Source organism: Coptis chinensis, chromosome 3, assembly GCF_015680905.1.
Source record: "Coptis chinensis isolate HL-2020 chromosome 3, ASM1568090v1, whole genome shotgun sequence".
NCBI classification, from domain to species: Eukaryota; Viridiplantae; Streptophyta; class Magnoliopsida; order Ranunculales; family Ranunculaceae; genus Coptis; species Coptis chinensis.
Genome location: NC_141458.1, coordinates 18,474,009 through 18,499,374, shown reverse-complemented (window position 1 = coordinate 18,499,374; position 25,366 = coordinate 18,474,009). Strand labels below are relative to the sequence as shown.

The 25,366-nt window shown below is 35.7% G+C and overlaps 1 long non-coding RNA gene across 1 annotated transcript; it reads right to left on the bottom strand.

The window, feature by feature from the left end:
• Positions 1 to 10,653: 10,653 nt before the first annotated feature.
• LOC147508419 (uncharacterized) lies at positions 10,654 to 11,253 on the bottom strand. The gene is made up of 3 exons (XR_015216364.1): positions 11,234 to 11,253; positions 10,907 to 11,042; positions 10,654 to 10,757 (listed from the first exon to the last, which is right to left on the bottom strand). It is a non-coding gene; the product is annotated as an uncharacterized LOC147508419 (long non-coding RNA).
• Positions 11,254 to 25,366: the final 14,113 nt, after the last annotated feature.

Below are 25,366 nucleotides of genomic sequence, written 5' to 3'. Positions count from 1 at the left end.
CGGTAGCAAAATAATAATAATAGTAATAATAATAATAATAATAATAATAATAATAATAAGTTTTTCTATTTGCATGTGGTTTGATGTACATGTAGAAGGAATAGATGTGTTAGTTCTCAGATCACGAACATTCTATATATGGGTTAGTGTGCATTGTATATAGCATTCAGGTAGCACATAAGCAGCATGTTGTGTAGATCAGTTCCGGTTAATTTAGAGTCCATGCATGTCATTACTCCAAAAAACAAAATACATGGTGGTCAGTATATGTATAAAATATTCACAATCGGCATATGTTAAAATCATTCATGGTAAGTGAATGTCAAGGTGAGCATGGTCAGTCTTAGGTCAGCGTGTGTTTGAAACATATTATGGTCAATACGTGTAACACATATCATGGTCAAGACATATGTAATGTCAGTATATGTTTTAGCATAATAACATGTAAGTCATAAGGCATCAACATATTAATTAATTTGTAGAGGTCGATCAGTCATGAAAGTCAACATATGCAAACAAATACAATGGCATAGACCTAAGTACACATTGTTGTGCGTACCATTATATATATTTGCATTAATTTATATTTATATATCTACAAACTAATTAATATGTTGATGCCTTATGACTTATATGTATAAATATAATGGTCATTGCATAGACTTAGGCAAATATATGTATTAATATGTTCATTGCGTAGACCTAGGCAACATATTAATGTTCATTTATATGTATACATCTACCATTATATATATAGCCGTACTTTGAGAATATTATATGGTACAGTCTATGTTTAAATTTGTAAATTAACCTCATCAAAGTAATGTAATCAGGCCATATCAATAAGTTTAAATCATAGAAAAAGTTTTTACTATGGCATAATTTTTCCAACTACTTTTCTCGGCATATCCCAATGTTCCACAAGCATCCAACTTTTCAACTATTTCCAACCCATTAAATATTTCAACTATTTCAACACATTCAAGCATCCATTTCCAAAAAAAATCTTATAATTTTTTTTCGATATATTAGACCAAAATTTGTCATGTCAGTATGTCACATATAATTAGATAGTTGTAATACATCGACACATCGTTTTATTATACCTAAGTTAATTATAATAATCTATCCTCTCATGGCAATGATATACTATCAAAATTTGGTTGTGATATGATATTGGTGTTATTGAAAAATTGTGTTAGTGTTTTAAATAATTTATTCCACTAAAAACACCGTATATAACCAAATATCAAGTTAATTAGTTTGAGATATTGGTTTGGTATGATTATAAATATCCCATTGGTGCCATTGACGGAGGGAATAATGATCAATATTTTATCACCAAGGAGGTCAGTGTGTGGTCTTATCTCTATTAGTAAAGTACATCATAATTAACCTGGCCTTTTAAATTAGACCAGCCTTTTTCTGCCACCAAATACCCTAATTAAACTAGCTAAAATGCACGTGCTCGCACGTGGATGGAAAATAAAAGTGTAGGATGAATTTTTAGTATTTACAGATGTCAAAATAATATAAAAGCAACATGCATCAACATTAGGTTGCAAATTTTAGGCTTTCATGATTATACAACAGAAGTAAAGCTCAGTCCAAAAGTACGAAATTGTTTATACTACTAATTTGTCAGCCTCTTGCAAGGTTTGATACTTTTATAACTTAGCTGCCAATGATGGTCCAAAATTGTTTGCAATACTCACGCAGCTTGTTCTTGACCAACCCTGCCAAAAAATAAAATTAGTCCAAATTCAATCTGATATAAGAAGGAAGAGCATATATAGTACAAAAAAAATATAGAGAAGAGCTTACAAAAAGTGTCATGCAATTAAATTAGTCCGCCTAAACATAAATGTATAAAACAACCTCATTCATGTCGCCATCTATAATTTTAAACCTTTTAATAATGATTTGTAGCAACTCACCGCATGTAGTGGCATGACTGAAAAAATAATAAAATTGTCGTTAGCTATAAACTAAACATTGTACTCATTGTCTCGGAAATAAAGCTATGGAAAGAGATTTAGTTTGCAGAAGAAAAACGTAATCAGAGATATCAACACATGACGATTAAGGATAAAGTGAGAACTTAATTTTTTTGAAAGAACACTACCTAAAAAGAGAAAATTGATACATGAACCGCCATGAATTTTTGACGGTGCAGAGCTTTATCAATTGTAACTCTATGTGCATAAATGGTTCTCTTGGTAGACAATGCCTGAATATCTTGATCACCTGCATGGTAGTTAAGCCTTTAAAATTAGCTTGCAAAATGCACGTATAATATATTCAACCAACTGGATATTCAAACAATATCAAAATCCCTAACATTTTTTCCCTTTTAAACTGATGATACATGAACATGATGATCAGGAGAACTTGATACTTGATATGATCCTCAAGCCACCCTCCCCAAACTAAATTTGAGGACTCAGTTACAAAATCATGTGTTGAAGGGAATCTAAAGTGCTTGAAGTGTCACAATAGAACATAATATCTTTAAAAGTCTGAGCCTTTTGCTAATCCCAGTTGAATTGTAGATGTAATAATGGTGTCTTTAAGGGAGAGCTTCTATGGGATTGCAGAATCATTAGGAGGGATTAACAACTGGCAAAGCCATCCAAGGGTAGATACATAGCACCTAAGAAGTTGCAGAAAAGTTTTCAAGCTTAGAGGAGTGACATACTTTAGTTTTCGGTAAGGTTGAGATGAAAGGTCCATGTCAAACCAGCAAAGTTTTCCCTCGCGACTACCCACAATAAGATGATCGCCTGGATGGAAAGTTAACACCAGAAAAGCAAGTTTGGTGTGTAACTCGAGAAGATTTGTCTACAAAGAAAAGTGATAAACAAACAAATTAAGCAATGATAACAAAACCTGTAGGATGAATTGCAATGGAGGAAACCTCACGAACGCCTGGCTCCAGCGTCCTGATGAGCTTACGCTTCACCAGATCGAAGACACGGATGGCTTTCTTTGTTACAATGAAGAAGATGGGGCGAGATGGATGGAAAACAGATGATACCGGAAGTCCATGCAATTTGAACGGAATGTTCTGCGTGTGCGTCTTTGAAAGTTGGAGTATGAGGATTGCTTTTGAGTCACGTAAGTAGAGGAGTCAAGGATTGACCATAAACAGAATTTATTTAATTAAAAAGAGCTATAACTTTAAGATAGTAACATATGAGAACATATAATGTAAATGCAGCTTAGCTTTTCCATGTCAGCTAGATGCCTAGATGTGCTCTGGCTGCCTAGGCTTCTTGTAGCCCAAGTGATCTACACCTTGGCCTGGAATCCCTGGATTATCATATTAGAAATTGTTGGTGCAGATTAAAATCACTTAAAGAATAAATCGCATATGACAAAAGTTAACAAACTTTTAGAAAATAGGGTACATACTACCAAACAAAGCCACAATCTAAATAAACGGATGAAAAAAAGAGGACACTACTGTAGCATCATATCACAAAGGATATCACACTACAACATAACATGTTTTTAGCAGCGCCATAACCAATCGCTAAAGGTGCCTTTGAGCGTGGCAAAAATCTGTCGCAACGCACTAGATGGCGTTGCAAAGGCGTGGCTAAAAAGTGCGTCTCAAATACTCAAATGCAACGCCAAAAGTGGCGTGGCAAATGTTCCTAGTTTGTTGCGACGCCTATGGGCGCTGCTAATACACTAATTCCGTTGCTACTTCATTTATGAAAATTAAATTAATTGCAAATTTATTTCAAACTATTTGCACGGCAGCGCCGCGAAAAAGAGCTTGTAACAACTAGGATGGCGTTGCAAAAGTGATACCTTTAGTGCACAACTAGGCATCGCAAAAGGCAACCTTTTGCTACACTATTTCGCTAAGGAAAGTTTGAATTTTTAGCTATACATTTTAGGCGTGGCAACAGGCGTCCATAAATTTAGCGACACACTAAGTGTGGCAAAAAGTGTCTACGTTACGGTAGAATCAAATCTTTTAGCTACACCAAAATTGTTGCGAATGATATAAATTCGAGAAAAAAGCACACTTTATTTGGGGCGATTTAGCATTACAAATAGTGCAATTCATATATATATACCTGTACATTTTCATTTACATAATCCCTACCCAAAAACAATTTTTATAGAACACAGTAACCCTATAATAATTCACCACAAATCATAACAAAATGAATTTCATTACTAAACCATTCGATCAATACAAAAGATCTTAAAGAATTCACATAACTATTTTTTGCGAAAAAACATCGTCTCACATAATCTTAACAACGTTCAACTAAATTAGACGAATTATTCAAAACTAAAATTCTACAAATAATGTCTATAACATGCTAATTTGAGCAGCATCCACTCGGAGCTTCTTCTTGATTCTACTACTTCTGGCGACCAATCGACCAATCTGACATAACAAATTAAAAAAAAAAATCACGTAAGTAAATTTATTAGAAACATTAATAAACCTAATACACACTCAAGTTGACAATGCATGTGAAACTATGCACCTCCTATATGCGTAAATTGGTGCCCAAGCCAAAAGCTTAGAAAGAACTTATCAAAGTTATAACTTCGATCACATTCATGAAGGTACGGATCAAATAAGAAGACAAAAATAGCAAAAAACTAATAGATTTTGAACTAAATTGTACATGTAAATGCCAAACCATTAAAAAACCTCGTGTCATAAAGTTATCACCAATGAAACAATAAAATAAGTAAGGCTAAACATAAAGTAAATCAAGCAAACAAACTCAACTACAAAAAGCAGTTCCAACAGATGGCATAGTCAGATGTAAAGGTATCGACCAACCTATAATGAGATTTTTAACCCCCTGCCTATGATTTAGGAGTCAAGAAGTCCTGCCTTCGGCTATTCCTTCTATCCCTTGCTACTGTTTAACAGGAGCGGAATATCCTTTGTCCTAACCTTTATCCTTCAGCTATTCCTTCTATCCTTTGCTACTATTTAATAGGGAGGCTCGGGGAAAGAACCTAAGCACAAAAAACACGCACTACCGCAAAATGAACAAGGGCGAGATGGATAGGCTAGGATCGGGGAAGCTCAACCATCAACAAAAATGCTCGAAGGAAGGGCTGGGCTCTAGAATAGCGTTTAAGCCATATGTGTTGAACCAACTCTTTTAAGGTAACATATGAGACCAATCAAGTGTAGGAATTAGTGCTGGAAATTGACCCTATCTTTCTTTCGGAAGGGAAAAAGTTGTTTGGCCGAACCACTATCTCTTGATTGATCCGATCATACACTTGCTTTTCCGTGATAGTTCTCTTGATATTCTTTCTACAACTATAGATTTGGAGCCAATCGGGTATGACCGTGTGTCAAACCGTGTCGGCGGAGACGAAGGAATATTCAAATGATTCCTTTCCAATGAGAACTAGACAGGCGTCCCATATGCTTTGGGAAACCATTAGAAAGTGCAAAGTTGAGAAACATGACCACCACGGAGGCTGCTACTGCTTTTCGTCTTTTAAGATGTAGAAACCGCTATGTGCGGCGAAGAAGCGGCAAAAAGCCGATGCCACGAGGGTCAACTGCTGCTTTGCTCATCATGCGTTTCAGATCAGAAATTGCTCCTCGAGTATCCAAATACAATACATTCTCACGCTGCCAGACTACGCGCTACGCAAGAAAAAACCTATTCAAATTCTGCAGAATACACCAACAGATATCATGGTTAAATATATAGCAACTTTCCAAAGGATATTTGAAAATGTATAAGAAAACTAATAAGATGAAAATTGACATGACATCTAACCTTTGATGATACTTTGCTCTATTAACCTGCATGTCATACATGTATCATTCGGACTTGAGATGGCGTCAAAGATACGATAATAATTGGTCAAAACAATCTCACTTCGGTCATAATTATTATTGCGACCATCTTAGCATATTTCTTACAATATTATCACCACAATATATGCATTTTGAAAGATTTTTACAAAGAAAGGATTAGCTTGACGGTAATGATGCTAGTGAATTAGGAAAAAACACAAACTATAACAGTTTCTAGGTGACAAAGAGGGGCAAGGGTTTAACAGCAAAGAGTAACTCAGAAGTTGCTTGTCTAACACCAACATGGAATGAGAAAGGCGAATTTGTGGTTGTTATTGAGCTCCCTTTTCCATCTATTTATTGAATCCTAAAAATTTCACCTGATGTCATTTTATGATGTAAGTAGGCAAGAGAAATGGTAACTCTTCACCACTATGCATTTGTACTATCTAATTGTTTTGATAGGTCAGTGCCATCAAAACTTTCATCAAATAAGAAAGAATGAAGAGAAGCCTCACCGTGGCACATACTTTTCCAGCCTTGACTTTCGGAAGGTTTTAGTACTAACACGCGTTCGCTACGAGTCGGAAGGTTTATAGTAACACTTAACAATATCAAACAAAAATTGGGTTTGAATTGTAATAGACAACAACTGTACCAAAATTAAGAACACATTGAATTTTTTTGAGCAAAGAAGATTCATAATCATACAACTTTCTGAAGTATTCATGTCGTAGACATATATAGTCAAATAAGACATTGTTCATTATAGCAATCCGATGAATTAACTAACTAGTTCACAAAAACGCGACAACCATCACATAATTAGGTCTCGATGAGAGAATGACCCGGAACATTAATTTTTCTACTTTTTTCACCATAAATCACTTTCATGACATAGAGAGCAGTTACGCTTTATACCTTGCTTTTACTAAATGGTCAGTAATTGGCTTTATACTCATTATGCCAAGAAGAGCATCAACTACTATAGTTTTGTTCTACTTAATTCATAAAGCGTAGAAATCAATAATAGATCGGAAGGATGTTTCGAGATACATTCTAACTAAAGAAGACTAGAAAATCATAGGATAACATCGTTTCATTTTATTGCTTAAGCGAGAATTTATCATCGTCTCTAGAAACAGGTTATTGATTGTTGATGTAAGAAAAATTAATAACTACAACAATAAGCTTACACTTTCGTTAAGAAAATCAAATCCGATGCAATCTACTCTTCCACCGATTAACTTCGTCCTCCATATCTTCCACATCGTATTACATATCCTTTTGGAAGAACTCCAAAACAAGTATGCAACCGTGAAATGACCTCGCTTCATCTTTGCACAAAGAATAAATACTAATGATAGCGGAAAGACATAAATACATTAACAAGTTTGTCTATGTCCAAGATCCGAAAGCTGCAAATCAGGTTTGCATGATGACAATGGACCAGCTCCCAAGAAAATTAATACAACTTGTTCAAGGATATTATAAGTCATGTACATATACCACTTCTCGGCGATCAAGCGGCAAAAAAGCAACAACTATGTCTTCGAGTCCCGTTTTACGTATCATGGCAAGCCTCCATGGTTATATAAATGGGAGGCTTGCACAAGTACTTACTTTAGATTTGATCGAATGGGTGAGGTACTTGAAGAAGTGTTGTGTTGGAGGCCTACCTACTAGGGTTGCAATTCACTTCTTCAAGTACTAATGCCTAAGACAAGATATCACTCTGTGATTCGGTTTTCTTTTTCTTTCTTTTACACCTTCACTTTTTGTAATTTCCTTCCCCTTTTTCCTCTACTTAATACAATTCTCAGCTCACTTAGCAAAAAAAAAAAAAAAAGTGTGTGTATGCGTGTGTAATTTGCCACCGCAATAAAGTCTATTACTCATTTTTATAAGTACTTCCGGGCGTGGCCAAAACACGGGAGGGTAAACAAGATCAATGGTCCGCTCCTCCGGAAGAGAGCTACGGCGGAGTATAGAGGAAAGAGTCTGAAGATAATTGTCCTACCTCAGACTTGTTAATTATGGCAGATGGTATCTGCGTGATATCCCCAAGAGAGTCTGAATGAACTGTTGAGTTTATGAAGAACTAGATTTTCTACTTGAGGTGGATGAGGAAGAAATAAAGTTAAAATTTGCTTACTTGTTTGCACATATTATGAAAATCTTCAGAAGGAGAAGGATCTGTTTTGTCAAGCATCAAACTCTCCATTTGTTCAGCAGAAGGGACCTATGAAGAGGCGAACTTAGTGATGCGTAAATAAAATTTTGTAGAAACATCATTGTGAAACACACACAGACAAACACACATGTGCAATAAGTCCAAGGTGAGAAACCAAATCTACTTGCAGAGTTGCAGTAAGGTGATAATGACAATGAGACAGTAACTAAACCCAATGCTTATCCAGAGCTTCATTATTACTTACTAGTTACTACTTGGTATTTGGTACATAATAGAGCCATGTTTGAACGCAAAATAAAGAACATACCATGTCAAGTGCAGAAAATTGAAGACTTCTTTCCACTGAATCCAGTATGGAATCCACCAAGGTTTGAAAAGATATTACATCCATTTCATTCAGATCTAGTCCATCCAAGGTGTATTGTCTATAAGGTACCTACACCAGGGATTTAGCAAGGATTGTAAATGATGAAGCTTTTCAATATTCTTGACCACGAACAAAATGACATGAATTACACATGTGAAGAAAATTAACAAATATGAGAACATAACCAATAAACATGAGGCATATATAGGCTCAATCTAACTATAAAAAGTTCAAGAGTTCCTTTATATGAAAGGCACTAAAGGCACTCAAGGGTTCTGGAAAACTGCAAATTCGTAATGCAAAGCTATCTGATTCGGAACGGATGAACAAAAGTCCGCAATGCGTGACCATAGTTTATTACGAGAGAAAGCCAGCCATTTTAGCTAAACAATGTCATTGAAACCCTTATGGTTCCCATCTCCGCCCAGCCTAAATAGGAGCCCTTCGTGTGGCTATTCACGTTATTCAGACTCACAGGGAAACTCAAACTACTAACAACAACTCTTCAATGGCACCAACATTAATTTTCACTAGGACTGTTTGAAACGTGACCTGTTGTGCCGTTCAAGGCTCAAAACTGAGTGTTGTAGTCCACGAACTTTGACTCCGAGGAAGCTCATTCAGTTATAGAATGCGTTAAGGGCTCTTAAGGAGAGAGAGGGGCAAGGCTGCCTGATTCTAAACAGGTTAAAGACGCCATCCGGGTTATAGTATTGAGGGAGGTGGAATAGAAAATTACGTGAATCAAGGCTCAAAGCTGCGTCCGTCGATGATTGTCTTATGGATGTCTTGAAAAAGATACCACAACTAAATGACATAGAGACAAGACATAACTAAATGACATGAAATCCCAATAAAGTTGTCAACGGGTATTCCAAAGGAGCGTTATCTTTGGTTCACCACACATCATACATGTCTGATACGATGGTGCTTCGATAGATTAGCCATGTCAAAATCATAGTCATGGAAGAATTGGATTTGTGTTGACTTTGAAGAGGTGCAAAATGAATAGAAGTTTTAATAGATTTCGGACCAACCAAAAGAATGGAGGAATGTGCCTCGAAACCGGACATGGACCCGATGGACTGGGATCATTTGCAAGAAGTTGCACATGGATATTTAAAATAGGTAAACAGAGACATGTGAGACATTCAATATACCAGAGCAAGATACTCGGGAGCAACATATCCATATGTCCCCATTACCCTAGTAGAGACATGGCTCTTATCACCGGTTAGTCCATCCTTGGCGATTAAAATCGAAAGCTTTGCATTGTAGTTACGTGAATGAAAATTATAAAAAGTTTAGAAGTCAATAGGAGATTGTGTGTGTCTCATGTGTTTGTGTGTGTGTGACAGAGAGAGGGAGAAATGTATGATCACACAAATAAATTATGCATTAAAGCCACATACCGAATCCAAAAGTATATTAGAAGTTTTAAAATCCTCGATATATAACATTTGTTTCAAAGATCGTGAAAGCGATCATAATGACGTCAATAAGCATCCCTCGACTTCCTATCCCCGCTCTGAGCCCGGGGCAAGCTCACCAGACTTAGCGAAGATTGGAGCCCGCCGCTCTATCCGTCGCGTGAGGGCGGTCGAGGCTCTGCAAGACCTCATCACTACCGGAGAAAGGAAGTGAAAGCGGAACCGATCTCATCCCATCTCGACCTCTTCAGAATACCTAGCTAGCTCCCCAAATTTGTTCTCCTCCAAATTCTTCGTCTCCATTTGCTAGGACCGGACCTGTAAGCCTTTCTTCTCTATGTCTTTCAACGCCTCAAGGCGAAGTGAATCCGATCCATCTGCATCTCTATCGGTTGAATCCCCAACCGGGAATGGAAGCATCGGCATCCCTTCCGACCACGCGGCATGTTAGTACTCAACCGCAGAAAACTAGTAACAATTATGCCTCGCATCAAATTCATGCCGCATTGCGAGATTACTTGACACTATCTCTATAAAAGGCTCATAAGAGCCTTTGTGCTCTACAAGACAAAAAGAAAATAAAAGCAATTTTTAGTGTAGTGCGGGTGAAATCATATTCGGACGGGCTGCCAACAACCGTGATGCGTTATGAACATTCCCGTTCTATAGCTCTCGCCTCCTCATACACGAAGAGAAGGCATGTGCCGTCACCGGTAATGTGGTTTGCAAACTAGGCTGCTGCTTTCTCAACGATGCGAATCCCCAATAGGCGAGACATCGACCGAGGCAGTACCCATCCATACTACTAAAGGAATACTTCCACTTATGAAATTCACTTTAGGTAGGCAGCTAGGAGTTAAAAGCTACCTATTCCAGATCAAGGAAATGCAAGCCCCTTCGCAGCCCCAAGTGCAACCTTCATACGAAGGTTCCAGGATAATGGTTGGAAATAAGAACCCCCTGCATTCACAAGAAATTGGATATTAATGCCATATAAACAATGCCCATCTCCAAGAAATAACACACATGCAAAGGAGCAGAGCATATGCTGATACATTTATGAAGCATATAAACTGGGAATATCAAAATGTGACAACGCGGTAACCTACTCTGAAAGAGATGATTCTCCAAGCTCCCTCTAGGCATGAACTCATAGACTAGCAGGCGGTGTTCATCCTCTAAGCAATATCCCACCAACCTGACAAGATTAGGATGGTAGAACTATCCCAAATAATTAACTTCCGCCTGCAAAGGGATGACAAATATTGAGTAAACTTCCAAAACACAAACACCCTCAAAAAGCTACTATGAGAAAATTTTGTTAAAATTATAGTAGGATGCTAGTTTGGTCCATCATCAATCATTGCATCCAGCTTCTAAACTCACATGCATTGCTAAACATGAATACGTCATAGAAGCGAGTAAGCGGTTCTTACCAACCATTCTTTGTGTCCCCGAACCCTTATTGGTTAAGCCTTAACAAAGAATAACAATACCGGTCCCGGCTTGGTAGCGATTAGCAAATTTTCATCAATCCACCCTTTAAACACACTCTTAAAATCTGAAATAAAATAAGTAAAGATTAAAATTTGAACTTTTAAAGACGAAATGAAGATGAAATTAAGTGAAATGAATATGAAAATGTACAGAAAAGTGAGTAGAATTTAGTGGAAAGTAGATCTGATGGTGTATGTGAATGTTAGTGAATCTAAATTAGATATTGTGTATGAAAGCTTCGTTTACGAGCTCGTTGAAGGAATGAAGCGAGATTGGGAGAGATAAGATTGCGAGATGTGGAGAGAAAGAGGACGTGTAATGGAGATGGAGGAAAGAAGTTTTGGTTGAGATAGAAGAGGGAGAATGGAATCTAGGGTTTTTTTTGTTCTTTCTAATTTTATTTTCTAATTTTTGAGGACTGGAAGCAGGAACATGAAAACTCTAGCGGGCTTCAGCCAAAAACTATATGTCCGTCCAAACCAAAGCCAATTAGCAACACCAGAAGGTCGCAACAAGGGACTACACACCAAATGCGCCAAGCCGGTCGCAATAGGGATTTAATTTATAGCAAAGACCACGGTTGTTGCCAACAACAAATATTTTCAATTTAATTATCTTTTTAAATTTAAGTGCACACTTTTGCAACGCACAAGGTGTTGCTCTAGGTATTTTCCAAATTGAAAATTCTATTAAGATGGATGATCTTTAGCAACGCCAAATGGTGTTGTAAAAGATGGTTTTTTGCAACAAATTTTAGGCGTGGCAAAAGAGTGCGCTGCAATAGACCCCTTTTGTTGTAGTGTCAGTCGGTACCACTGCACTGAAGTAGTCTCCTCTATAATGTCATTTATCTCAGAAATTGTTGGTGGGATCAAAATCGCTTAAAAAACAAATCGCGGATGACAAAAGTTAACAAACTTTTAGAAAATAGGGTACATAATACTAAACAAAGTGAAGACCAAAAAAAAAAAAAAAAAAAAAGGCACTACTGTATAATGAATCAAATCACAAAGGATATCAGTCGGCACTACTGTACTAAAGTAGTCTCCTCTATAATGCCATTCAATTGAGGACACTGCCTGACGAGAGCCATTGAAAGTGGTCCAATTGGAGTCAATAAAACCCTAAACCTGGCGCTAGTATTAATGCAAACAACAGATGATTTTTACATAGAGATGATCGAAGAATAGTGTCACCTTAAGATGCTTCAACCTTATACCGTCGTACTTGTCATGTTGAAGCTAGTTCACAGCGGATGTGACATGGCCTATAAAAATAGAAAAAGGATAAGCAACTATAAGATCTAATAATAAGATGAAAGCGAATATAAATCTTACCAACCCGGATTCATCAAGTGGTTGAGGAGCCTCAATATGTAAAAGTTTTTAATATGTTCCTGTTCTTCTTCGTTACCAAGTCCAGAGTTCAGAAGAAGCACATCGTGCCCCCTAAAAAGTTAAGATAATCTAAGAGTGATGTTCCTCAAGTAGTTGCAAATATAGTTGGTAAGCTAAAAGTAGAAACAACAGACAGACTCACATAGAGGCTGCCAAGATTCTTAGCTCCGGTATTGGGTTCCAGGCAACATAGTGGACAACTTCACCAACTTTCCAAATTCTAACACATCGACCAGTTTCAACCTCCCATACGTGAACAGTTCCATCACTCGAACCTTTAATCAGATTGGAGATGAATGTGTAATTTATGACATGGAAAACCAAATGAAGAGAAAAACTAAAGTATAGCTTTCCTTACCATAGGCTAGCCATTGGCCTGACACTTGAACGGAAATTGACATGACACTGCCCTTATGACCTTTATATTCAAGATAGCATGTGGAAAGATAAGGCTTTAGATCTTTCTTACTTGGTAACTTGGGCTTCAAAGATTCAGGATCAATGTTGATCTGGGCACAAACAGTCCAATTTAGCTATCATTGAATATATATTTCTTTATGTGGAAGAAAAGAAATTGGCTATCACCTGCTTTATATAGATACATATGGAATAAGTCTATTATTTGAAAGGTCATCGGAAGAGCGGAGAGATTTGGGGATAAAGCAGGATAGAAATAGAAATAGATAGAAAGATGAAGTACCTCATTTGAACAAAAACAGCAATAAACATTACCAAAATCCAAACGCTTCTTGGCATAATGGTTGTATAAAGAGTTGCGACCAAACTGTCGATAAGGACCATAATCTCCACCAATACCAGGACCTGCATAGCCAGGGTAAATTTGATGATCTACCACACTCAACAATAAATTAGAAAAATTTGATTAAAAAATCGACCTTCATCCCAATCCCAATCAAGGCCAAGCCATGAAAGATGTTGTAGGACATCATTCTTAGATTCCTTTGTAGATCTCTCCAAATATGTGTCTTCTATCCCACGCTTTGACCTTTGCATTTGAAGCAAACAGAAATGTGCCATTTCCTTTGCATTTCCTTTGTAATGAAATTCAGAAGTTGAGAAAATGAAACAAACCTTCCTAGCGATTCTTATGATGGATCTTTGCCGTCCATTTGACTCAATTTACCTGAAGAGAAGAGATCCCTACAACTCACAATATTATTTATAAATTGAGGTACCGGCATGCAGTCATCCCCATTGACACCTTCACATATTATTGTGTGCAAGATGAAACCACAACCTACTTAGTTTCTTTTATTTTTCCCTGTAGTTGCAGTCATTTAGTACACTATAAAACTGAAAGTCAATCAATAATCCTTAGAATATTGAATATTTTATATATTTTAGTTTCCCCCCCTCCGGTGGTACGAAAGAAATAAACTTAAAGCCAACGAACCAAATTTAAAAACAAAATTAGAAAGAGGAAGATCTTATTTAGTTTTATATAAACAGAGATATGAAGAAAGAGGGGCTTAAAACATGTCCACATCTAATATGTCACTAAAGTTCATCCAATTTATGAGTACTCCAAGTTATATTCTGATTACATGTCATAATCCTTTTAAAATTTGATCTAAGATATACCGACAAACCTATCAATCCTATTGAACTATTTTAGACTGTTAGAGTTACTTAAATCCTACAACTAAACACGAAAACTGCATGGAAAACTTCAAACTAAAGATTAGTTAGGAATGAAGCTCAGCAGTACCATCAGCTCTAACTCTCTTAAGATCGTCCTCTTAGAACATTAGAGGCCATCCAAACTCCTCTCTTTGGAGTAGCCCACTTCATCCTTTAGGTTGCAGTTAGCATGCGATGATCATAGTTAGCATTTTAGCATTCACTTGAAGATTGTCATCTTGCATATAGAAGTTACAGGTTGAGATAGCTTGGCTTTTTATACCATATCTCAATCTTATGTTGTTGTTTCCTTCATTATCTTAGATAGTGCATTGACCAATTTGTATGTGTTTCTGGGGCATTTTAGTTCAATAGTCAGAGTAGCACCGCTTGTTCGATTCGCGTAAAATGGATGGATTAATCCTCGAATAAAAGAACTAATATGATGAACACCTTTATAGAGTTATCTTGTTTTGCAATCATTGAAGATTATTAGATTACAAGTTTACAGTAATAAGGGATTTGGAGTAAAATTGCAATTAGATATATGAAATATTCTGAAATTCGAAAATATCAAATGTTTAAATGATGATGACGAAAATATCAAAAGATGTTAACTATATAGGGGCAAATGTTTAAATGATGATGATGGAGGTAATTTTGACAATGTTAACTATATAGGTCTTGTTCTTTCGGCTTTTAAACAGACGTTAAGATCTAAGTTTTTGAGTTTCCATGTGAACCAATGGTGAACTGTAGTAACTAATAACATTCGAATAATTATCACCTCCTAATTTGCATATGTGAACTCTTGGAGGACTCGGAGTTTGATTAGACACAAATTATAATATGTGTAAACAAAATGATTTATCTGGAACCAAACAATATTATCAAATTGCAACCTAGCCAGCTATAACTACCATACAATTAGTGAAAGTTTGAATTGAATGGCGTGCTGTGAACCTCCGTGAACGTAAGGCCTCGCTTTTTTATGAATAAGTTTATTTTTCAAGATAGAATAACATTTCCAATAAATGAGACTAAAAATGAATCAACTTTGAGTTCTAAAACAAATTACCATTAGATTCAAAGCCAAATTCACTTTCCTTGTTGTAATTCAAGCCCGACTTCCCAAGAATGAACTTCTCACTACACCCACCAATTTACGCCAAAAAGAAAAACACATAACCTGGACTGAAATTTCAACTAAAGTTAAGAAACTCTATTCTCGATAACACTATGGGTATTGTTGAATGAGTTAAAGTAGTCCATTCTCACCTTCATCATCAGAATTGGAGTCACTTTCACCTTCATCTGAGTCAGCCAAGAAATCATAATCCTTAGTGCTAATATTAAGCAACTTCTTCAAAACAATTTTTGGCCAGAGGATCTGATAGTTGAAAAACAGAACACATCAACCAAGGGAGAATACCCATTAACACAGTAAACATAATACACCAGGTACATACCATCTAGAAATCTCAACAATCTCTGCATCAAAACAAAAACCATCAAAACCATTCAAAAAACTCACAAAAATCATTCCTTTAACTAAAATACTTTAAACAAAAACCCAAACCTGAGAAATAGGGTTGACAACAAACTCAGGAATAGATAAAAACTCACGAGAAGAAATACATCCACCACCACTTCTATCAAGTTGGCAGAATCTTAGTAGTTTCTTAAATTTAGTAGGAAAGTGTTTTTAGTAGTTTATGATGTTGCAATTAGTATATGATTGATTAATATGACTTCATCCTTGCTAAATAGAGTTCCAATCTAAAAAACACATCATAAAGAACTGTTCATACAATTAAATCGGGATTTGAAGAGAAAAAAAAATACCTCTTGTTGCCAAGGTACAACGGCACGTAATTGACCAGTAGCTTCAGCAACTGATTTCTTCTTTCAACTTGTTATATCTTCTTCACGCTCAATTGGGGTTTCGTAAAACACCAAGTCTTCTTCTTCACCATTTTTTATTAATTTTCAAATTGGGTTTTTGGAAGCAGCAAATTTTGAGAGAAAGCACACAAATTTTTTTTATGGGAGTGTGTACGTATGTGTGTGTTTTTTTTGAGATGGGAGAGGTCTTCTAAGAGATTTTATGTGAGAAGAAGGGGTATGTATTGGTTTGCTAGTTACAGGATGTGGGAGAGAATGTAAAAGAATCGGTTCTTATTCTCTAATTAGACTTTTCCGTTTCTTAACCTCTTATTAAATAACACAATTATTGCTAATTAAATGACATTAATAGTATTGTGTACAAATGAGAATGGCATGGATTTGGTTTTCTAATATACTCCCACATGAAAAGGAAAAGACTGATTGGCCCTATTTAAAGGTGTTAAGCAATTGTTTTATTTAAAGACAATATCGGTACTGAAAATTTATAAACACATAAAAAGACAAAGTAGTCCTCATTAATAAATAGCCAGACATCTGATTTTATTATTCATCAAGGGTATTATGCATCAGAAAAAGTCCCGGATGAATTTAAGAGGCCACGATCATTATAGGCTATACTAGTAGTAGAGATATAAAGAAAAATTATTCAATGTCTTTAAAAAGGACTATTTTGTCATTTAAATTTTTATTTCTATTTATACCCTTCACTTACAACACACTCACAAAGGAGTTTTATGTAAATTCAGGTCGAAAACCAAATCTACGCCTATATTGAAATGTACGCAAGATAATCTTACCATTAATACCGGGGCTTAAAAACAGTCCAAAAAACTTAGTTCTTTCAACTTCCCCTCCTTTCTTCATGAACTCAATAAAAGTATCTCTGTAACGTGATGTAAAAGTGGGATGCCTGGATGTGGAAATTGCACACAACTCTTTAAGCAACCTAACCAACTCTTCTTCTAATGTTTGGTTTTCCAGATCTTGATAATGACTCATTTGCATGTGCTCTCTCTTTCTTTTTGCCCCAATTTAGATTTATAGGTGTAGATTTTAGATTGGATTTGACTTTACCTTATTGTTGTACAAAGATGACAGAGTAAGGTATGCTGATAAATTTTCAGTACTGATTTTTGCTTTATGCTTCCAATTCCTGTTAGATCGAATAGAACTAAAGGACTCTGTCAAATTTCGCTGTTATGCGTGGTGGTTTCTAGCGTGGTCGTCGACATGGGAGGAAGGAACCTATCCAAAAATCCCCAGATGAGCTGAACCAGGAATTGGATAACTATCTCGTTGAAGACATGAATACTTCCTATTGTATTGGTATACGTACATAGAATGAGTATATGCTTTCCTCTTTGAGAATTGAGACTTCTAGAAATTTATTTTTTTGTTCCTCTTCCTTAACCTTTTTATTTCCCGCTTCAGTAATTTCACAAAGTCAAAAACCCACAGATAGGTAAAACCTCAAAGTGAGTCATCAAAAGAAATGAAGTACGTTTTCGTGACGGGTGGAGTAGTGAGTGGACTCGGCAAAGGAGTTACAACAAGTAGTATTGGTGTTGTTCTTAAAGCATGTGGTCTTCGTGTTACTTCCATCAAAATAGGTAACAAAGTTTTTATCTTTTCTTGATTTCAGTTCACCCCTTTTTATTTATATTTGTGTAAATGTTATTACTTAATGAATAAACCATGAATGAATGAATGCATGCATATCCTTATTTGAACACAGATGCTGGTACGATGTCTCCTTTTGAACATGGAGAGGTTTTTGTACTCGATGACGGTGGCGAGATTTGCTTTAGTCGTTCTTTATATATATCTCTATATTGAATATGAAAAAAAATAGAGTTACTGGTTAGTTGCAATGGTACAATATCTATATGTGATTTTGTTGTTTACTTTGTTCAATTGACCTAATAGAACGAGATTATAAAGATTAGTTATAACCAGTCACCTCTAGAATGGACGTACATATTTCGTATAGAGTTTTGGTATTCGCTTCATTAGTCTAGAAGCAGTTCCATAATTCATTTCCTGGAACATCATTATGATCCCCAACTAGCTAAATGCTTACTAGATAAATTGATATTAAGTGTAATGCATTTTTTGATTCGTTGTTAGCTATAATTGTTTACAAGTTGAATGTCAATAGCTACATATCAGTTTCATTTGTTTTCGGTGTTTAGTATCTTGGAGAGTGGGATTGTTATATATTCGTATGAGAGAGTGTAGTGCTGGAAATTTAAAGGGAGAGTGAGGGTACATAGGGAAGACAACTGAAGGAGAACTTCAACATGCTTTGGTGATCAGACTTGGGCTGTGCCTATGCATTCAGATCTGAAATTTGAGAGTTAGGTTGTATTGCATCCTATCAACTCCTGATTTTACTTTTTACCAATTAACATGGTTAAATATAATTGGATACACAAGACCTCATTTGTACAATGGTTCAACTTTTATCCCATAGTAGCTTTTATCGGGTTATGTCAATTGAGGTAGAGTTTGTGATTATCAATTTTGTTTAAACTTGAGCAGGCACATTTATTGTGTTCTCCCTCAAATTTTGTATACTTTGGTTGGTATACAAGAAATACTATTATAGAAAATTGTTCTTAGGAGCAAAATATGCGGGGATGGATTGACATATGTAATGGGTTTAAGTCTAACCTAGCCTTCTAAATTAGACCAGCTTTTTTTCTACCACCAAATACTCATAATTAAATATAAAGAAAAATTATTCAATGTCTTTAAAAAGGACTATTTTTTCATTTAAATTTTTATTTTTATTTATACCCTTCAATTACAACACACTCACAAAGGAGTTTTATGTAAATTCAGGTCGAAAACCAAATCCACGCCTATATTGAAATGTACGCGGGGTAGCCTTACCATTAATACCCACTTAAATACTTAATACCGGGTCTTAAAAACAGTCCAAACAACTTAGTTCTTTCAACTTCCCCTCCTTTCTTCATGAACTCAATCAAAGTATCTCTATAACGTGATGTAAGAGTGGGATGCCTGGATGTGGAAATCGAGCACAACTCTTTAAGCAACTTAAGCAACTCTTCTTCTAATGTTTGGTTTTCCAGATCTTGACAAAGACTCATTTGCAGGTGCTCTCTCTTTCTTTTTGCCCCAATTTAGATTTATAGGTGTAGATTTCAGATTGGATTTGACTTTACCTTATTGTTGTACAAAGATGACAGAGTAAGGTATGCTGATAAATTTCCAGTATTGATTTTTGCTTTATGCTTCCAATTCCTGTTAGATCGAACAGAACTAAAGAAGGACTTCTGTCAAATTTTGCCTTTATGTGTGGTGGTTTCTAGCGTGGTCGTCAACATGGGATGAAGGAACCCATCAAAAAATCCCCATATGAGCTGAACCAGGAATTGGATAACTATCTTGCTGAAGCCATGAATACTTCCTATTGTATTGGTATACGTACATAGAATGAGTTGATCAAAAGTGGCGTTTGAGCATTGATGCAGATATCTTAGAATCTTCATCAATTTTTCATAGGTAGTCAACTCTGTTCCAAATTAGCTACTTGATGTAGATGGTTTATCTGTTTTCTGAAGTTTATAATGACAGTGTTATCTGTGGTATCGTAGCATCGATGATTTTAAAAGCGATTAATTTCATCACCACATCCAATACTTTCGATCTATCACCACCGTTTGTCTTTCTCGAACTTGATGCATTTACCAAGCCACCAAAGCATTCCTCCTACTAGGAAGAAAAAATAATGGAAAAGCAGATGGAAAGGTAGAAAAAATAACCAAGTAATCATCATCGTGTATTCGTGTCTTTAGACTCCAAACTAATACAAAGAGATGGATTTAAAAAAACTCTTCAGTTCGCTCCTTTTCTAATTTATTTTCTTCATCTATTTGGTGTTTTTTTAAGACCTTTTTCTTTGTCTTTTGATGATTAGGATGACATGTGACTTCAAAGGTGGAGATGATCAACGATGGCGTGCAAGAGTTTTGTATTGATTTCCAAGGACTGAGTGAGACAGTAAATATTCAAAGCCATATATCGTTTTATTTATTGATATTTGTCTGTTTTAGTGCGCTACTTTTGGGTTTCGAATACAAATATGAACTTTATCATATCATATGAGGTTGTTTACTTATCCGTTAAACACAATTGTGTTATGATTTTCAATTGCATGTGAGTTTCCTTCAGTTTTTCTACTTTAGATTGTGTGGAAATTATATTTGTCTTCGGTAATTCAACTCCACTTTTAGTTATTTGATTCAATTGATTTTCAATAAAAGCTTGACAGCTGAACATTAAAGATGGCATGGTTAAGGCCTTTGTGTTTTAACTGGTTGAATGTTTCTAAGTAGTGTCTTCGTCAAATATGTTAGAGCTGTTAGATTTGTGTAATTAGAATTTGTATTTGGCTTTTGTTCCCTTGGATATTGCTAGAGAGATTGGAAGATTGCAACAGTCAATATGGTGGGCTCCTTTGCTCTGGAGATTAGCCAATAATGTAATTGATCTTAGTATAAATGAGCTTACAGGTCAGTGTGAGGATATTGAAGTACTTATAACATATGAAGGAATCATCTCGATGGTTGTATTCCTAACTTCTTCGATTGCAATACGAATATGCAGACACTAACGTGGCACATATGGGCGAGGCCAAACAATTCAACTGCTTACTCCAAGGAACGCTAATTGAGATATATGTCAGAATTATTGGAACATAAGGTGCAAACATTACAGACATATGGCACCACATTATCCACACAACTAACATTGCTTTTGGTAAGTTATCTTAGGGCTATTATTTTCCTCTTAATTTGGCAGCTTAATTGTATAACCTCACATTCAGCAATAGTACTGCACTTAGTTACTACACTTGGAATCATGAATATATATTGTTTTTTAAAATTAACAGGGATGCAATCATGTAATCTTCTTAAAGGTGAGTCTCATCTTACATGTCTATTCATGATCGACTTAAAAATGTTCTATTCAACTCTACTTCATTATATGTAAATACGGTTGGATTTATGGGTGAAGCAGTAACACTTGAATCAAAAGCCCAGTTACTTGATTATAAGACTTGAAATTAGTTTTTTTTTTCCATAAATTTCAGAGTGAATTATGTAACCCGTTTGCTCCAAAAAGGAGATTTATCTACGAGAGCAGCTTGGTTTTCATGTTGCGGCTACCCCTTGCCTTGCAAATTAGTGTATCATCCCCTTAGTCACCAGATCGTGGAGCGAGAGCGTTAAAGCGGCTAACTTGATAAGCTCTCACTTTTAGAGCGTTGCGAGAGCGTGTGTAGATATACATATTACAAGTATATATATACACTATACATACACAATTTACTTCTGTGTTACTACACCACTTTTTTATAATTTTTATTTCCCTCTTTATTTTGAATAACCTCAAAATACAATGATGTGTCATGTGCTCTTGGTACAAATAACAATCAATTTCTTGGGCCACGTGTGAAACAGAGGTGTGCTCCATTTGAAAAAACCTCAAAATACATTATTTTTCTCCTTTTCATTCTTGGAGAACCCTCATAAGTTCTGTTATGTACTTCTTCTCTTTGCAACTTCAAATTCCCTTTGCTAATGAAGGCCAACTGCCAATTCTTTCTATTTCAATTCTATTCCCTTTTCTAATGAATTGATCATCCATATTTGTTAAAACTTTGAAGGTGGCATTTGCAATGCCAAATTTGAAAATTGGATGCAACTTCGAATTTCTAATTGAAAAAGATCTTTGAATTAGTTCAAACATGAATCCCAGATTGCAATTTGTTAGAGTATTAAAACAATACACTATTACTGGAAAGCAATACAGATGTAGAAATGAGCAAAAAAGTGGAGAGCGCGGACTACAAAATCGAAAGCGCGGATTTAGTTTTTGCAGAGCGTGGTTTTTGGGTGATTTGGGTGTAAATCCGCAAGAGCGCGGATTAGGAGCGAGATCGGTACCCTTACCTGGCGGTTTGTGTGACTAAGATCATCCCCTTGGTAAGAAAGTTGTTATTGACCATCTTTGTTAAAACACCATTTTTGTTTGTATTGCCAAATCATATTTTTTGTATTGTCAGTAGACTTAGACACAAATTGCCAGGAATTAGTCACTATCAATGTCTTGCATTCCATAGGGGATAGGGGATTGATCATTATGATCAAGCCGTCTATAATGCTCTTGCTTTGCTTATGGTTTTTGAACCCAAATGTATGACACATGAACCTTCATGTTCATTAGTTAATGTTTTGCTATTCCAATGTTAAGGCTTAGGCTTTACTATTCTTGGATGCCTGATTATCACACCATGTTTGCATATACATCTTCTAAGATCGCACCATGTTTGTATCAATCTTATACAAATACATTAATAACAAAATTATATGCAAAAGTAAATAGATGGAAGAGGCCAAGAATCTGATTATACTTTTTGCAAATATCTACGAAAATAGGATGGGACCTATATTTTGCATCCTTACGGACCGCTATCAAACATTATGATATAGAAGAGTTTCAATTTTGTGTTTATGAGTGCAATTGTAAGATTTATTAGAAATTTAGCTTTAGTATGCTTAAATATCAACCAATTTCCCAAGTTTTTACTCAAGGTTTTGGTGCAGTTGTTCCAATACCATAGACTGAACATTGTACTTTAAACTTGTGTATTTGCATATCCAAACAACTTTTTTGTGCTACACTTGAAGAGGTTAACTGGATTTGTTAGGTTTGGTAGTCACTAAATAAGCTTCAGTTTCAGAATTGTCCTTGATGTAAATAGTGTATTAGCCTATCACTCCTTGCTAGTTTTTCAGGTTACTTGAGAAATTGAGCAATATTTTAGCAAAATGTTTCAACTTTCATTGTGAAGTTAGTGTTATTTTCTAACTATTGCTAGCTTTTATTCTTCTAGGCCGGACACACCAGCATTCTTCGGGAGTTTGTGATGAAAGGATCAGAAACTACTTCAAAACCTCTTCAAAGACTCATGCTCTTTTTGGGTATTCCCATTTTTTGTATTTATCATTAACTACTTTCTTAATGAGAAGAAGAAGAAGAAGAAAGGAAACTTTCGTATTTGTATTGTGTTTGTATGTACATGCACGAGAGTGCATCATATTTTTATGAGCATGTCCATCATTGTGAGCTCCAATTGGATTTTGTATTTTTTTTCTCTCATTATTATTGAATATTTACTTCTCTAATGAGAAGATTGTCTTAAATTGATTTTGGATGTGTACATGCACAATCAAGTGAATCTTCAATGTAGGACAATGATTCACTTTGTTTGCACAACTTTCTATTAAGTGATACCAAATGAATTTGCGTTGGCCAAATTATCAAGAAATGTCAAATGAGTGGAATGTCTATAATCTTGATTTATATATTTTGTTCAATATAAGTTTAACTTGAATATAAGGTTCAACGCTAGATTTGGGTAAAATATAAAAGTTCCCTATTGATTCAATATATTTTAGATAAAACAATTGGGGTATATGGAAATTTGAAACACTTTCTAAGATTTGGTATTCAATTTATGGATTCAATTATGTTAGCTCTTGCAGTCTGAAGGCATGATACTTTGGCCTCGAAATAATACACCTATTGATGCCGTTCATCTCCATCTTAGTGAGAATTCTATGGACTATCATATCGTACTCTGATATTTGTTTGTTTGAGTTTAGACAAACTCTACAAAAGATTCCATGCTTTAGTGCAGAGTTGAGAGTTAGGCAGTATTTTCATATACTCAATGTGCAGAGCACGTGCATTTTGCTAGTTAGAATAGTTGTTTTAGGAGAATTTTATTTGAACTTATCACAAGTATGTTATATGTCTATTCATTATATATATATTTTTTGTGTGAAAATGACTCGGTGAGTCTTTCACCATTAATTTGTGGATGATATTAATAAAAAAGATAAAATCATTGTCAAGCAATTGAGCAAATTAAGACCAAATTTATAATCAAGTGAGCGGAGCGAACATTTTTGGGAGGAGTGAGGGGTACGTGAGACTAAAAAGTTGTTTGGTAGGTTTCTGTCTGTCTGTCCTCTCCCTCTCAACCAAACCCTAACTCTCTCTCTCTCTCTCCCCACCCACAAACCCATCTCTCCCTCTCTCTTCTCCACCCTTTGCTCATGCCCCCACTGCTTAGCAGTTATCTAGTAACATATACATTGATAGTCTTTCGCTTGTATGCAAAGAATTGTAATAAATCTCTTAGAAAAGTAAACACATGCTCTCAAAATTTTCTCAAACTTTTTTGTCATTAATATGATGTGATAGATTAAAATTCCTTACTAATGTAGCTGATTCTGGTGTGTAAATGTTTTGGTAACTGTAAGGTGTTAAAGGAAACACATGAGCTATGTCATGTGTGTATCCTTAACATAAGGGACATCCTATCAAACACATGATGTGCACACAGTCCACACATAACGATTTCACCATATCGACTCCAAGAACACGAGCACTCGCTCACACGTCAGAGATCAAAACAACATCGATGAGTCTTCACTTGACTCCATCTCATGATATCATCACACACTACTCTCATCATTGCTAGCATTAGCATTAGGCCTCCACCCGCCGCAAATACCTAAATAATCATTATAGCTGTTTACCATCATTACACCATATGCCAACTCAAACAACCTTACACCTAGAGCTACTTACACATGTGCTCATTTCAACAACACATTTGTCTATACTACCACATGTGCCCTACCAGATATACACCCTCAAGGCCTATAAAAGGGTCAGAACTATGTTGGTTTGATTCCATCACTCATGATTCTATCTCGCACACAGTGCTAGATACGTAGACATCTTACTTGCGAAGAGCAACCATTTCCATCAACCAAAACCATCCCCTTCCTTCATCTAAACTAGAGCTAAGTCTTAGATCATCGGTGTAATATACTATTAATCCCGTAGGATAAAATTAGACATGTATTTAAACCTTCTACATATATAATGAATTGTTGAAAAAGGAAATGACTTGCAAATTGCTACCGAGATATATCGACGCTAAAGAAATTCGGAAAGTAGTATCGTTTTCCGTTACCCTATTGGAATTTCGGTATATTCGCTAATATTCCGTAGAGT